Consider the following 14,638-nt stretch of genomic DNA (forward strand, 5'->3'; position numbering starts at 1 on the left):
TTCCTTTCCTTTTTTTCTTGCCTTATTGCACTGACCAAGACTTCAAGTACAATGCTGAATAGGGATCATACGAATGGACATCCTTGCCTTTTTCCTGATCTTGAGGAAGAGGTTGGTTTTTGTAGATACAGTTTATTAGGTTAAGGATGTGTCCTTATATTCCTAGTTTTATGACACTTTTTTTTTTTTTGTCATGAATGGATGGGAATTTGTCAAATGCTTTTTCTGCTTCAATTAATATGATAATTTTTTTCTTTAGTCTGTTAATGTAGTGTACTACATAGATTGATTTTCAAATGCTGAATCAGCCTTGTTTTGGTCATCATGTATTTTTTTTAATATATTGCTAAATTTCATTTGTTAATATTTTGTTAAGGATTTTCACTTCTATATTCATGAAGGATATCAGTCTGTAGTTTGCTTTCTATTCTCATTTTCTAATTTAAGCATTTAGTGCTAAAAATTTCCCTCTAAGCATTATTTTAGCTGTATCCCATAAATTGACATGTGTATTTTCATTTTCATTTAGTTCAAAAGACCTTCTAATTTACCTTGAGATTTCCTCTTTGATTGCTTTCAAGACTAGATAATTTCTATTAACCTATCTCCAAGTTCACTGACTCTGGTCATTTCCACTCTGCAACTGATCCTCTGAAGTGATTTTAAAATTTTGCTTATTGTGTTTTTCAGTTCTAAAAACTCCACTTGGTTCTTTTTCAATGCTTCCATTTTTCTTCTGAGACTTTTTATCGTTCCATTTGTTTCAAGAGTATTCACACTTACTTACTGGAGCATGGTTATAGAAGTTCCTTTAAAGTCTGATCATTTCAACATCTGTATTTTCTAGAAATTTGTGTCTGTTGATTGTCTTTTCCTTTGTTAGTTATTGAGCTGTTCCTGGTTCTTCATTAGTTGAGTACTTTTGGATTGGATCCTAAATGTTTCAATTGACATTTAAAATATCATAAGAATTCTGTGTCTCATTTAAATCCCATGGAGAATATCAACTTTTTGTTTGCCTGTTTGTTTTAACAGGCAATAAGCCTTTTAAGTTCAGACTGCAGGGTCTAATTTGCCTCCTATGAGCTATGATTTCAATGTCCAACTTTCAAAGACTTTGCTGTGCTATTCAGATCTGTTGCACATCAGTGCCATCCAGTGACCAGTCTGAGATGTGTCTGGGTGATCTCCTCTATAGTTCAGTTCTTTAAGTCTTTGGTATGAATTTAGGATCATAGCCATGCATGTGCAGCTCAGGTGTGAGCCCAAAAATTGATACATACTTTATAGAATCCCTTTCCTGAGCTGCCTCTTGTCTAGTTTCCAAGGCTCCCCTTTCCTGGTCTTCTGATTAGAAATCCAAAGTTTTAATTTCCCTGTTCTGCCATTTACTTCCTGCAAGTGAGTCTACCTCTGGGGCCAAACAGCAGGAGAATATATAGAGAAAAAAAGCAATGGGGATTCTCCCTATATTTTTAGGATCACATTCCAATTGTGAGAGATGAGCAATCCCCTCCCTCTAGGTTTTAGGTGCCTATTGGCAGCCACTGCCATTACTGCCCAGATGTTACCCATCCATCACAGGACTGTAGTTTTATGTCTGGGGCTTGCCTGGGGCTCGAATGGGAAAGAAAGTTAAAAAAGAAAAAAAAAAAAGGTTGGGAGATTTTCTCAGATCTCTGTATCCCATAGGGCACCACTTCCTGCTCCTCAAACTTCCTAATCTTAGAGGAAAAGCTTTCAGCCTTTTACCTTTGAGTATAATGTCAGCTGTGGGGTTGTCACATATGGCCTTTATTATGTTGAAGTACATTCCTTCTATACCCAATTTATTGAGAGTTTTTAATCATGAAAGGAGGTTGTATTTTGTCAAACGCTTTTTCGGCATCTACTGAGATGATCATATAATTTTTATCTTTCATTATCTTAATGTGTTGTATCACATTTACTGATTTGCATATGTTGAACCATTCTTAAATCCCAGGGATAAATCCCACTTGGTTGTGCTGTATGATCCTTTTAATGTGTTATTGAATTTGGTTTGTTACTATTTTATTGAGAATTTTTACACCTATATACATCAGGGATACTGGCCTATAGTTTTCTTTCCTTGTAGTGTCCTTACCTGGCTTTGGTATCAGAGTGGCCTCGTAAAATGAGTTTGGAAGTGTTCCTACCTCTTTAGTTTTTTGGAAGAGTTTGACAAAGATTGATGTTAATTCTTCTTTAAATGTTTGGTAGAATTCACTAGGGATACCATCTGGTCCTTGGTTTTTCTTTGTTGGGGCGGTTTTGATTACTGATTAAATTTCCTTATTCATTATTGGTTTGCTCAGATTTTCTATTTTCTCATGATTCAGTCTTGGTAGGTTGTATGTTTCTAGAAATTTATTCATTTCTTCTAGATTGTCCAATCTGTTGGTGTATAATTATTCATAGTAGTCTCTTATGATTCTTTCTGTTTCTGTGGTATCAATTGTAACGTTTCTTCTTTTATTTCTGATTTTATTTATTTGAATCTTCTTTTTTTCTTAGTCTAGCTATAGGTTTGTCAATTTTCTTTATCTTTTCAGAAAAACAACTCTTAGTTTTGTTGAGTTTCCTTAAAACAGCTATTTTGAATTCTTTGTTGGGTAAATTGTAGATCTCCATGTCAATGTGGTCAGTTACTAGAAAATTATCGTGGTCCTTTGGTGGTGTCATGTTGCCTTGATTTTTCATGTTCTGTGAAGTTTTGCATCACTGTCTTGGCATTTGAAGTAGCAGTCACCTCCTCCAGTCTTTACTAACCTCTCCAACGTGTCCAAACTTGCATTTTCTTTGCTCCAACAGTGTGCTGGAACACCTCCACTGGAAATCTGGACTTCCACAAAGCCTCTCTCATCCACGGGTGATTGTCTAAGGCAATGTTTCCCAGGGGCTCTCAGTCCATGGTCAGGAAGGGCGGAGTCTGTTCATGGCTTTGAGGTCTGTATGCTTATTACTTGATGCACAGGTGGGCAAGAATACTCCCAGGCCCCTTGGCATGACACTGGATTCCACAGCTCCCACATGCACTTTTGTCCATGGATGGATGCCAAATTGTTGCTGTTGAGGGGTGGGACACGACGAGGGACATCTTATTCAGCTTTGATGCTGATGTCACCCTGCTGGAAGATTTTTGCACACAGAAGCTAGGTCCGCCTCAGACTCCTCTAGTCCAGACAAAAACACCTCAAGTACATCCCACACATGACAGGGCTTAAAACCCTAGGGACCTCCTGGTTGTCCTTCTTGGGACACACTTAGGTTTTTCAGTGTCCCTTAAAGTTATGTATTAGTCATCTATTGCCATGAAACTAATTACCCTAAAACTTAGTTGATGCTTTAACTGTGTATTATTTTATATCATTTCTGAGTTTACAACTCGGTGATTTTTTTTAGTATATTCACAAGGTTGTGCAACCATCACTACAATGTAATTCCAGAACACTTTCATCAGTCCAAAAAGAAAGAGTCAGGAATCCACAAATAGCTTAGGTGGGTTGTCCTGGCTCTGGGTCTCCCATGAGGTCCCAGTCAAGAGTCAGTCACTTGCAGGCTTGACTGGAACAGGAGGATCTGCTTCTAAGAAGGCCCATTCACATGCTTGGCAAGTCACTGCTGGTTTTTGGCAGGAGGCCTGAGTTCCTGGGGGCTTTAGCTCCTCGCCGTGTGGAACTCTCCATAGGGCTGCTTGAGCGTCCTCGAAATATGGCAGTTTGCTTCCCCCAGAGGTAGTGATCCAAAAGAGAGAGCAAGAGGGAAGCCATAACATGTTTTATGTCCTAATATCAGAATTACACACTATTACTTCCCCCTTATTCTATAGAAGCCAGTTACAAAGCACAGCCTACACTCAAGGAGGGAAGTTTAGTTTCACCTTTTGAAGGGGGCTGCATCAAAGAGCTTGCGGACATAATCTAAAACCATCAGTGTGGTTTTCAGAACTGGCCATGATGGCCAAGATGAAGTATGATTAGTGTAGTTGGCTGTCAGGCTATCACCTTCCTTGATCTGGACTTTAATCTTTTCTTAACACAAGTATGGTGCAGTGGTCAGGTACATAGTTCCCAAAGTCAAATTAACTGGGTTCAAAGCTTGGCCCTCCCCTTCCTAGTTGGGTGACCTCGGGCAAGTCACTTAACCTCAGATTCCTTTTCTGTAAAATGAAGATAATAACAGCCACTTACAGAGTTGTTCTGATGATCCTGGAAATGCTTGGCCTAATTCTCAATATGTTCTCAGTAAGCATTAACAAAACTCAAGATGGCGTACTCTCTTAAGCAGCCATTTCAGTCTGTTGATTCAATTAAGAGCTCACAGCCAACTCAGAATTGCTGTTTTGTTTTCACCTTATTAAACTACGAAGTCTGGTCTCTCATACTGATTTTCTGTAAATAACTTTTTTTTTTTTTTTTTTTTTTGCGGTACACGGGCCTCTCACTGTTGTGGCCTCTCCCGTTGCGGAGCACAGGCTCCGGACGCGCAGGCTCAGCGGCCATGGCTCATGGGCCCAGCTGCTCTGCGGCATGTGGGATCTTCCCAGACCAGGGCACGAACCCATGTCCCCTGCATCGGCAGGTGGACTCTCAACCACTGCGCCACCAGGGAAGCCCCTGTAAATAACTTTTTAATTAATTTTTATATTAAGATATAACTCACATGCCATAAAATTTACCATTTTCAAATGTACAACTCAGTGGTATGTAGTTTATTCACAAGATTGCATAGCTATCACCACAATCTAATTCCAGAACACTTTCATTATCCTCCAAAGAAACCTCATACCTATTAGCAGGCATTCCCCAATGCCCCCTACCACACCCCCTGCCAATCACTAATCTACTTTTTGTCTCTATGGATTTGCCTAGTCCGGACATTTCATATAAATGGAATCACATAATATGTGGCCTTTTGTGTTTGTTTTCTTTCACTGAGGATAATGTTTTTAAGGTTCATCCATATTGTAGCATGTATCAGTATTTCATTCCTTTTAGTGGCTGAATAATATTCCATTGTGTGGACATACTACCCAATCATCAATTGATAAGACAGTTGGGTTGTTTCCCTTTTCTGCTTTTGCAAATGCTGCTATGAATGTTCATGTACAAGTTTTCGTATGAACACATTTTCATTTCCCACGGGTGTATATCAAGGGGTGGAATTGCTGGGTCATATGGCAGCTCTATGTTTAACTTTTTGAGGAGCCATCAAAGTGTTTTCGACAGCATCTGCACCAATTTTTACATTTCCACCAGCAACATAATTTCTCCACATCATAAATGACTTTTTTTTTTTTTACAATCAAAGTAGAGGTGTTCAAGATCAACTTTATTAAATTTCCTTTTATTGATTTCAGGCACATTTTCAGTAATTTGAGGTGATTTTGAACACTGGTTTTCCCATTTTCCCAATCTTATGTTTTTATTTGATTTATTGATCAACCTGTTGCATAGAAATGTCAGCCTGATTGGAACTAGATGGGAACCTAACCCATATTTGTTCATCACTTCCATAAAGATATCATGAAAAACATCAGACATTTTGCTTACATCAAAAAACTCTTGATCTTTCAAATTTTCTACATTAGAGTGATAATATATAGTTATATGTAATATAGTTATAACCAGATTATAGTTAAAATGTAATTTACAGAAAGGAATTTAGTAATCAATAAATGAAGTCTCCTTATTTTAGATAAGGAAAAACAAAATGTGTGACTTTTCCAAGGTTACTAGGTAGCATCTGAGACATAACTTGACTCCAGTTCCATTTTTTACCTTGTTGTCCTTTGTAGTGTGTCACTCAGAGCACAAGTGAAGGGAATGTTCCCTGACTGTTGGCAGGGCAGTCGTTTAGTATGCTGGCAAAGCAAGCTTCTCTTCAGTTCCTTCCCCCTCACCATAGCCACAACCTAGCCATGGCATAACATTTCTAGTGAACCTATTCTGGTTCCTTTTAATCACCTCTTTTTTTTTCAATTAAAATAAGCATGACATTTTAACTTTTTAAGTGCTAATAAACTGTATTTTTAATAATGTATTTTAAAACTTATGAATGGGAAAATTTGCTAGTCTGTATTTCCTATAATTTTCACTTTTGTACAAATCTTTCACCACATCTTCAGTCACCTCTTCCTTCATTATTTCACAAAAATTCCCCCAAATGATTTTGTCATGTCTGTGTGTTTTAGTGCTGTGGTTTGTATTTGTTCGGGTTCAGAGGCTTTAACTCCTATAAACTATCTAGACATCATCTTACTATTCTTTTTTCTTTTATGGCAAACTTGAGCCCTTTTTTCATGATATCTATCCTACACTTTCCAATATGAATATCTTTATCCTTGGAGAAGAAACAAGCAAAATAAGGGTTATTATGGTTTTTTCTTTCAGTCATCTGCAGTTTATTCACTATCTTTTCCAAAGAGTGTCCTATTCCTTCCTTTTTCACTTTCTGTCATAGAACATACTCATTAAAGTCCTCTTTTCACAGTTCTCCCACATAAAAAAGGAGGAGGAAATACCTTATGTACTGATACGAAATAAGCTCCAGGATGTATTGTTGAGTGAAGCAAGCATAATACAGAATCATAAACATAGGCTACAATCTTTTGTGTAAAATTTGAAAAAAAGAATATAAGTCATACTTCATTGATTCTAAAATGCACATATTTTCACACTTTGAATGTCTCCGAAACTAGAATTCATTGTATAATAGTGGCAAATCACAGTTTAATTGACAGTGCTTTTTTAAAAATTTCTTTTGTAGTAGTATAACATACTATAATTATAGTATATGTATAATACATACCATATAATACAACACACCATATAATATATATAGTATATGTATATTAATAATATATAAACATAATAATGGCACATCTTCCAATCAATGGGATCCTAGGTTTGCTAAAGTATATTATTTCATTTGATTGCATATGCAAAGAATTTTCTCTAGGAGAATTTGCAAGAAACTGGTAAAAAAGATCACTCAAAGGGAGGGGAACAAAGTGACTGGGAAGCAGAGGTGACGATTTCTGTTGCATTCCCTTTTGTATCCTTCACATTTTGAATCATAATTATATTAATAAATGAAACATTTGAACAATAATTCAAATTCAAAAAGTGCAACTGGACATGAGTCCTCCTGATACCACTACTTCTGTGCAGATTTGTACATGGTTTTGTGATTGTTCTTAGTAATGGCTGTGCCATCACGTGCCCCAATCTCAACCCAAGTCCAGCATTGTGCCTGGCTGGGCACTAACTCCAACTGACATTGTCCCTTTCTCCCAAGTTTTCTGTTACTTGTAAATAATCAAGCAGATTTTTATTAGTTAAAATTAAGTTCACTATAGCTGTTCGCCTCATTGCTTCCTTCACATTTCTACTGATGAAATTGTTCTATAAGGCAAAGCATAAATATATCAGATGCTCTTCTTTTATAAGACATGACTTTCAGCAGAATCAGCTAGCAGTATCTAGGGAGGGTGGGGTGAGAAACGTCTTGAAAAGTAAAAAAAAAAAAAAAAAAAAAACAGTTTAATTGGCACCAAAGCACTTGGCAACCATTGGGTTACCATGATAGCTCATACATAGTGTTTGCTAAATAAACCAGGAGGCAGCTGCAGTGCATGACTCTAAGATGCTGGCAGTTATGTGTGTCACTAAAACAGCATTGCTGATTCATTTCTGTTGATGATGATATTTAGAAATGGAAGTAGCCACTTCCCAGACCACTCTGAATGTTTTATACACACAAAAGTAGTATTAAATCTCAAGTAAGCAAAATCAATCCTAGCAATTCCAGATGGCAAAGAATAGTTACCAAGTAGGGCCAAGCTGAGATCTCAGGCCTATTCCAAAAAGAACTCAAAAAGTTCAATACAGAATAGAGGCAGAATTTTCAGGGCCAGAGCTTTCAAGTTTGACATAGATAGGATCCAACCAGTGCTGGTTGGGTGTGGATAACAACAGGTTCCAGGGTGATTACCATCAATTCTTGTTGGCATTTATGGTTCCCTCTCATCAACAGGCAGGTTTGAGGTAAAGAAAGCTTAAAGGCCCAGCAGTAAAATGAACAATTTTCAGGGATTTGTGTGCTGGGGTACAAAAACAATACTTCCTAGAATTAGGACAGACTTACTTTTACATAAATTTACTTTTTAATAAGGTTGATTATTTAACATGCAACTGACATAAAACAGTTCCTTCTGATGAGAACTCAAGATCTACTCTATTAGTAACTTTCAAATATACAATATAATATTGTTTACTACAGTCATTATGCTGTACATTACATTCCTAGAACTTATTTGTCTTATAACTGGACGTTTTTGCTATATTATGAAATAGTTGGGACATTACTTTCAATATATCTTTGAATATGCACTCTTACTTGACCAGACTCAGTCTCTCTGGAATCCAGTTCATCCAGTTTATTTACCAGGAGGTTATTTAAAATATTTACAGCATGAAAAAAATATTTCAGGGTAATGTGCTATACAGCAATAGATAAATAATATATAAGGGTTTAGTTGAAGTAGGTATAAAACTATTTTGCATAAAACTACTCTTTTAGTTCGTGATACATTTATTTAATAGTGCTCTGTAATTTGGGGTGAGTTTGGGTGAATGCTCTAAGCTTCAGTTTTATCACCTTAAAATGGGGATAAATATATCATCTATCTGCCTCAAAAACTATTTTAAAAACAAAACAAAAAAGTATATAATTACCATAATTATCTTACAAATATTAAGCAATCTGTAAGTATAAGTTATTTTCAGTTAATAAACTATACCATCATAGTCAGTGTGGCTAGCAGGAACTATCTGGTCTACCTTTTGGAAGGTGGCGTTTAAGGTTAAGCACCATAAAACACTGTAGAAACCCTACTGCTACAGCTCAGTCCTCTAAGCTTTCTAAATCAAGTACATGGTAAGAATTAGGCCAGTTTTTCCAGTAATGTATAAACACCCCATCAGAATCATCCAGTGTACTGAGATACATGTAGATGCCATGGTAAACTCATTCAGTTGGGATTTTGGGTGCTAGGGGCTGGAAATTAGCATTTAAAAAGAAGTTCTGCTGGTGATTCTTATGTGCATTAAAATTTGAGAAGTATTAGCTAATGATTTCTAGAAACAGGCCTGAAAGTTATAGGAATTATAGATCTGGGTCTCCTAACTAACAAAAGCTCATGGCAGGGACTTCCCTGGTGGCGCAGTGGTTAAGAATCCGTGTGCCAATGCAGGGGACACGGGTTCGAGCCCTGGTCCGGAAAGATCCCACACGCTGCAGAGCAACTAAGCCTGTGTGCCACAACTACGGAGCCTGCGCTCTAGAGCCTGAGAGCCACAACTACTGAGCCTGCGAGCCACAACTACTGAAGGCCACGTGCCTAGAGCCTGTGCTCCACAACAAAAGAAGCCACTGCAATGAGAAGCCTGTGCATTGCAATGAAGAGTAGCCCCAGCTAGCCGCAACTAGAGAAAGCATGCGTGCAGCAATGAAGATAAACACAGCCATAAATAAATAAATAAATAAATGTTTTTAAAAAAAGCTCATGGCAGAAAGTTATGAAAGGCCCTTATATATGCCACACCTACTTCTGCTAAACTCTCTTTCAGAAACCAACAGGAGTTTCTTGGTAAACTCTTTGGATTTTCTTATACTCAGGTCATGGTCCAGTCTAAACAAAATACCCACTTCTGTATGAACATTATGGTTTAGCTAACTTTCCACATAATTTGCTAAAAGCTTGTGCATGCCACTTTCTCAATTTTAAAGCATTCCTTTAGGGTGACAAATGCTGAGGGTATTTTAAGCTCATACTTTTATCATCCTTCACTGTGAAGTTAGGCCATTTTTCTACAAAGAATGTTTTCTGTCTGTGGTAATGGTCGTTTCAGGAAAATTCATGCATGTAAAAAGGTTGGTGGTTTTGATACCATCTGTTAGCTAGCCTCTTGAAGGACACTTGGCTGTGGTAGAGCTTTCTTCATAGTCAGAGGAGGAATCATTTTTCTGTGTGCTATTATGATGGCAGTTGCCTGTAATAACTCAAAACTCTTAAAGCCAAGTGTCATATTTAATAAAGAACTAGTATCCACAACATATAAAGAACTCTCATAATTCAACAATCAAAAAATCCAACTAAAAAATGTCAAAATATTTGAACAGACACTTCATCAAAGAGGATACGTGAGTGGCAAATAACTAAACATTAGTCATTAAGGAAATGCAAATTAAAATTCTAATCAGATACACCTACACACCTATTAAATGTCAAAAATCAAACAAACAGACAAATAGACAAACCTGACAATATCAAGTCCCTGTGAGGATGAGCATTTGGAACTCTCATGCATTGCTGGTGGGAATGCAAAATGGTACAGCCACTTTTGAAAACAATTTAGTAGTTTCTTATAAAACTAAACACTCACCATGTGACTCAGCAATCCTGTTCCTAGGTATTTATTTACCAAGAGAAATGAAAACACACGTCCACACAAAAACTTGTCCGTGAGTTTTCATAGAAGCATTGTTAACAAGAGCCAAAAAGTGGAAAGAAAACACCTAGATGTCCATCAGTTGCGGAATGGCTAAACAAACATTCACACAATGGAATGCTAACTGGCAATAGAAAGAAACAAACTACTGAAACATGCAACAACATTGGATTCATCTAAAATGCCTTCTACTAAGTGGAAAAAAAAAAAAGACTCAAATGGCTACATAGTGTGTGATTTTGTTTACATGATAATCTGGAAAAGATGGAATTATTGGGACGGAGAACAATGAATGGTTGCCAGGGGGCTGGCATAGGGGAGGAGGTTGACTACACAGGGGCATTTTTTTTTTCCTTAGGTGATGGAAATGTTTTATATTTTGATTGTGGTTGTGTTCCATGCCTGTATGTGTTTGTCAGAATAAAAAAGTTGAGTTTTACTCTATGTAAATTATACTCAATAAACTTGACTTAAAAACATGAGTACACACAAACTTGGACATAGACTGATTTGACACGTGATGCTTTTCTAAATTTGAATTCCAGCTAGTGTGTGAAGCTCCTAGTATTAAAACGCTGACTATAGGGTTCTGGATGAGTGTTTCAAACAAGCACCTTGCAGATAGTTCCAGTTTATTAAGCTGGAAGACGGGACTCAAGGTACTGCAAACAAACTACTAGTTCTGATGTATAGAGTCTTCAGACATGGCTCCCTGTGGTGATGAACAAAATAAATCTGGTCCCGCTATACTGCCTTCCATTCCTTCCCTGCAACTCAACCAGCCATGCCATCATTAGGATCTCCTAATGAGCTCTCTGGGGTGTCTATGCCTGGATCTCAGGCCATTCAATGGATATTGTAGGCCTTTGAAGTGGTCCCTGGACACTTACTTGAGGATGAGACACTCACTAGGAGAAAATTTTGCAATATGTCTGCTCATGAGTGCAACTGATTGAGTGCCAGTGATTGAGCCAGTGACTTCGCCAGGCAGATGATAAGTGGAACAGTGGGCCATGCAATAGATACAGTGGTTTGTCGATGATTCAGACTTTTTTCCCCCTTAACATTGCTTTTAATTACATTCATTACAAAAATCCTTTGAGGATTTGTAAAAGATTAAGTGGACAAAACACTGAAAATTTCAGTTTTCAGCGAAAGATTAAAATTATATTCTAGCGTGATATGTAAATCCCACAATTTTACTTCACGTAAGATAAATTTAAATGTGTATAATCCTTTTGAATGATGCATGAATATCCATTTCCTTGAAAAATCTGTACAATTAATTTCCTCACGCTTAACTGATGCCTTCTCAAGATCCATTCAATATTTTTTCAAAACTCAGGATTTTAATCCCTTGAATCTTTTTTCTTTTACACAAAAGACTGACAAACTCACTCTGGGTTAGAGCATTGTCCTCAGTACTAGACTAGCACTCCGGAATTATGCTGCTGTTCCTAGCCAGAATGAAAGAGCAACAGGGAAGTCTAAGTTTGGGAACTCGTCTACCAGCCCAGTCCACCTCACTTCACAAGAAACCCCTTTCTCATTTGGGAAACAGAGGCAGTCCCCTCTCTGCTTCCCAGTGTCTTAGATTTTGCAGAAAATCCTCCATATTCCTGGCTGAGTTACTGAGGGAAGCTCATTGAAGCCAATGAGTTGTAGTGTTTAGGAATGAGAGCTTCTGATAGTGGGAAAGTGGATGGGCAGGAGGTAACACACACATTTATGAAATAGGGCTCAGTTTCAATTTGTACATCCTCTAATCTGAAACAGACTTTTTTGCCTTTGCTAAGTGATTGACTCTTAAGTGACAAAATGTTTGAATTTCCAAAAGTACACTTGATTTTTAAAATGGTAACCCCCCCTTCTGTGTGGCAGGAGCTTTAGATTACTTTTCTAGTACAAGGAAGGATTTTTCTTTACTCCAGGCACATTCTTGGGTCCAAGAGCTAGTCTACTATTTTATTGGGTACGTATTATTTGTAACGTATTATTAGACACTGTGTGGGTGGAAGGAGAAATTGGAGACGGGGAGACTAAAATGATTAAGACTTAGTTCCAGGACTTAGATCCAAATATCTTACAATTTAGTGGGTGAAACAGTTGCATCTATATTAAAAATTTTTGTTCTCATGGAACGTAAATTAGTTTGAAGTCAATAGGGAAAATGGCCTTGCTATGTTTTAAGTGGGTGGATAGTACTTTATTTAGTACATTTAGAGATTCAATGGTTCTTGAGCATCTCAAGGATTTTGAGTCTTACACTGGCCACCATCATGGAGAAAGAAAAGAACTTGCTTCAAGTTGGTGGTAGTATATGGATGTCTTTAAGAGTTCTAGATTTGGAGTAAGGCAGATCACTGGGTTTGAATCCCAGATCTGCAATTTAATAGTTGATGTGACTTTGGAAGAGTTATTTAACTTATCTATACCTTGGCCTTCTCATTTCATAAAAGAGGATAATAGCAACATCTCACTGAGCTGATATGAGTTAAATACACAAATACATGTAAAAACATTAATTTAGCACCTGGCACGTCGTAGATGAGGAATGACTGTAAGTTATTACTATTATTATTACAGTAATACATACCAATGAATAGCATACAAAGGGCTATTTGCTTTGGAGCAATAAAATAAATAACCTCCAAGAAAATCCAAAACATGTTTTCATTACTCCCAAACTCTACTGCATTAGTCTCAGGCTGGTGTTCAGATTATTCCAGGCTGTAAGTCTAAACCCATGAATTTCTCAGAATTCAGCACTTAAGATCCAAAGGTAAACAAGAGACTGGGCAAGGTTCTAGAGAGAAAAGACAGTTTTTGCCCTGGAGTCTGGTTTATACCTAGTGATTACAAATTTCCCTTGACATATTTTAGTGGGAGTAGCTTTCTTGCAAAATTCTAAGGGAAATATGTTCTGGACAACCTTACTTGCCTTTGGAGTAGGTCACTACCTACATTAATTTTGGAAGATACTGCCCTAGCTTTTATTTTCCCCAGGTGTCTGATGTCTAAAACCTCACCAGGTTATTTACTTTAGCTTACTAATCTTTTTTCTTCCTCAGTTGAAAGACAATTCTCCCTGGTAGAGGAGAGGGGAATCAAGGTCCAACACTACGCTGGCCAGGCCCTACTCTTGTTCTCACTGGTAATGTGGCTACTCCCATGTACAACCTAGTCCTTGAATCTAGACTGTCTTGTCTGAGTCTCTGTCTCTTGTGGCTGTATCTAGTCCCCAGTCTTATTTGAAAATTCCTTCAGGACAGGAATTTTGTCAAAAGATTTTGTAGAATATTGGTTAAACTTTACCCACCTGTACCTTAAACCTACGTAGCACACTTCGACATCAAAAGTAGGTGAATGATAAATTGTAAATTGTTGTTGTTGATTATTATGACCTGGTTTCACTTCCCCATATCCTGAACTATAATGTGTTCTCTAGAATTCCTTCAGAACTAGAAATTGTGGAGCAGACTGATTGCAGCAGAGTTGCAGATCTACTGCAACCATTGCAAAACGCAACATAAGGCTGCAAATTAAGAAAGAAAAAACAAATCCCTAATCAATCTCAGAAATGGATCCTTATCACCAAGGATCTTAGATATAGACAAAGAGACCTTAATAAGGTTAAGGGGTCCTGTTTTCCTCCCCATTGCAAAAATTAGCCAATAAAATTTATGTTCATTGTGGGTGAATCTGTAGCACCCAAAGGGCCATTTCAATAGCTTGCTCAGCTCTTCAGCACTTAAGAGTTCCTGGAAATGATTCAGTAGCATGGAAAGCTGCTCTTTAGAGTCTTCTAAAACGAATCCATGGGGTTTTGATTTGCTAAATTCTAATCTAGACTAACAGCAGCCTTATTTCCCTAATTTTACAATCTAATTTCTTTGGCGCTTAGAGTTTAATGTACTTTGTAAAAAACACAACACCAAAAAACAAGTCATTTTTCATTTCTAATGAGAACTGATTTTGAGAAAATATATTAAAGGGAAAGTGAAAGAAGAATTGTTTGGGAGACCTTTATAATAGCTTTTAAGTTCCGTTAGTGAAAAAAAGTGGGGCTTTGAGTATGGAAGTGGGGTTGAGATACTTGGCCT

At 37.3% G+C, this 14,638-nt stretch overlaps 1 protein-coding gene across 1 annotated transcript in view; it reads right to left on the reverse strand.

Moving 5' to 3' along the window:
* PRKCE (protein kinase C epsilon) overlaps positions 1 to 14,638 on the reverse strand; it is a 683,788-nt gene that overhangs the window by 668,538 nt on the left and 612 nt on the right. The gene's annotated exons all lie outside the window — the stretch shown is intronic.

This window comes from Tursiops truncatus, chromosome 14 (genome assembly GCF_011762595.2).
Source record: "Tursiops truncatus isolate mTurTru1 chromosome 14, mTurTru1.mat.Y, whole genome shotgun sequence".
Taxonomy (NCBI): Eukaryota; Metazoa; Chordata; class Mammalia; order Artiodactyla; family Delphinidae; genus Tursiops; species Tursiops truncatus.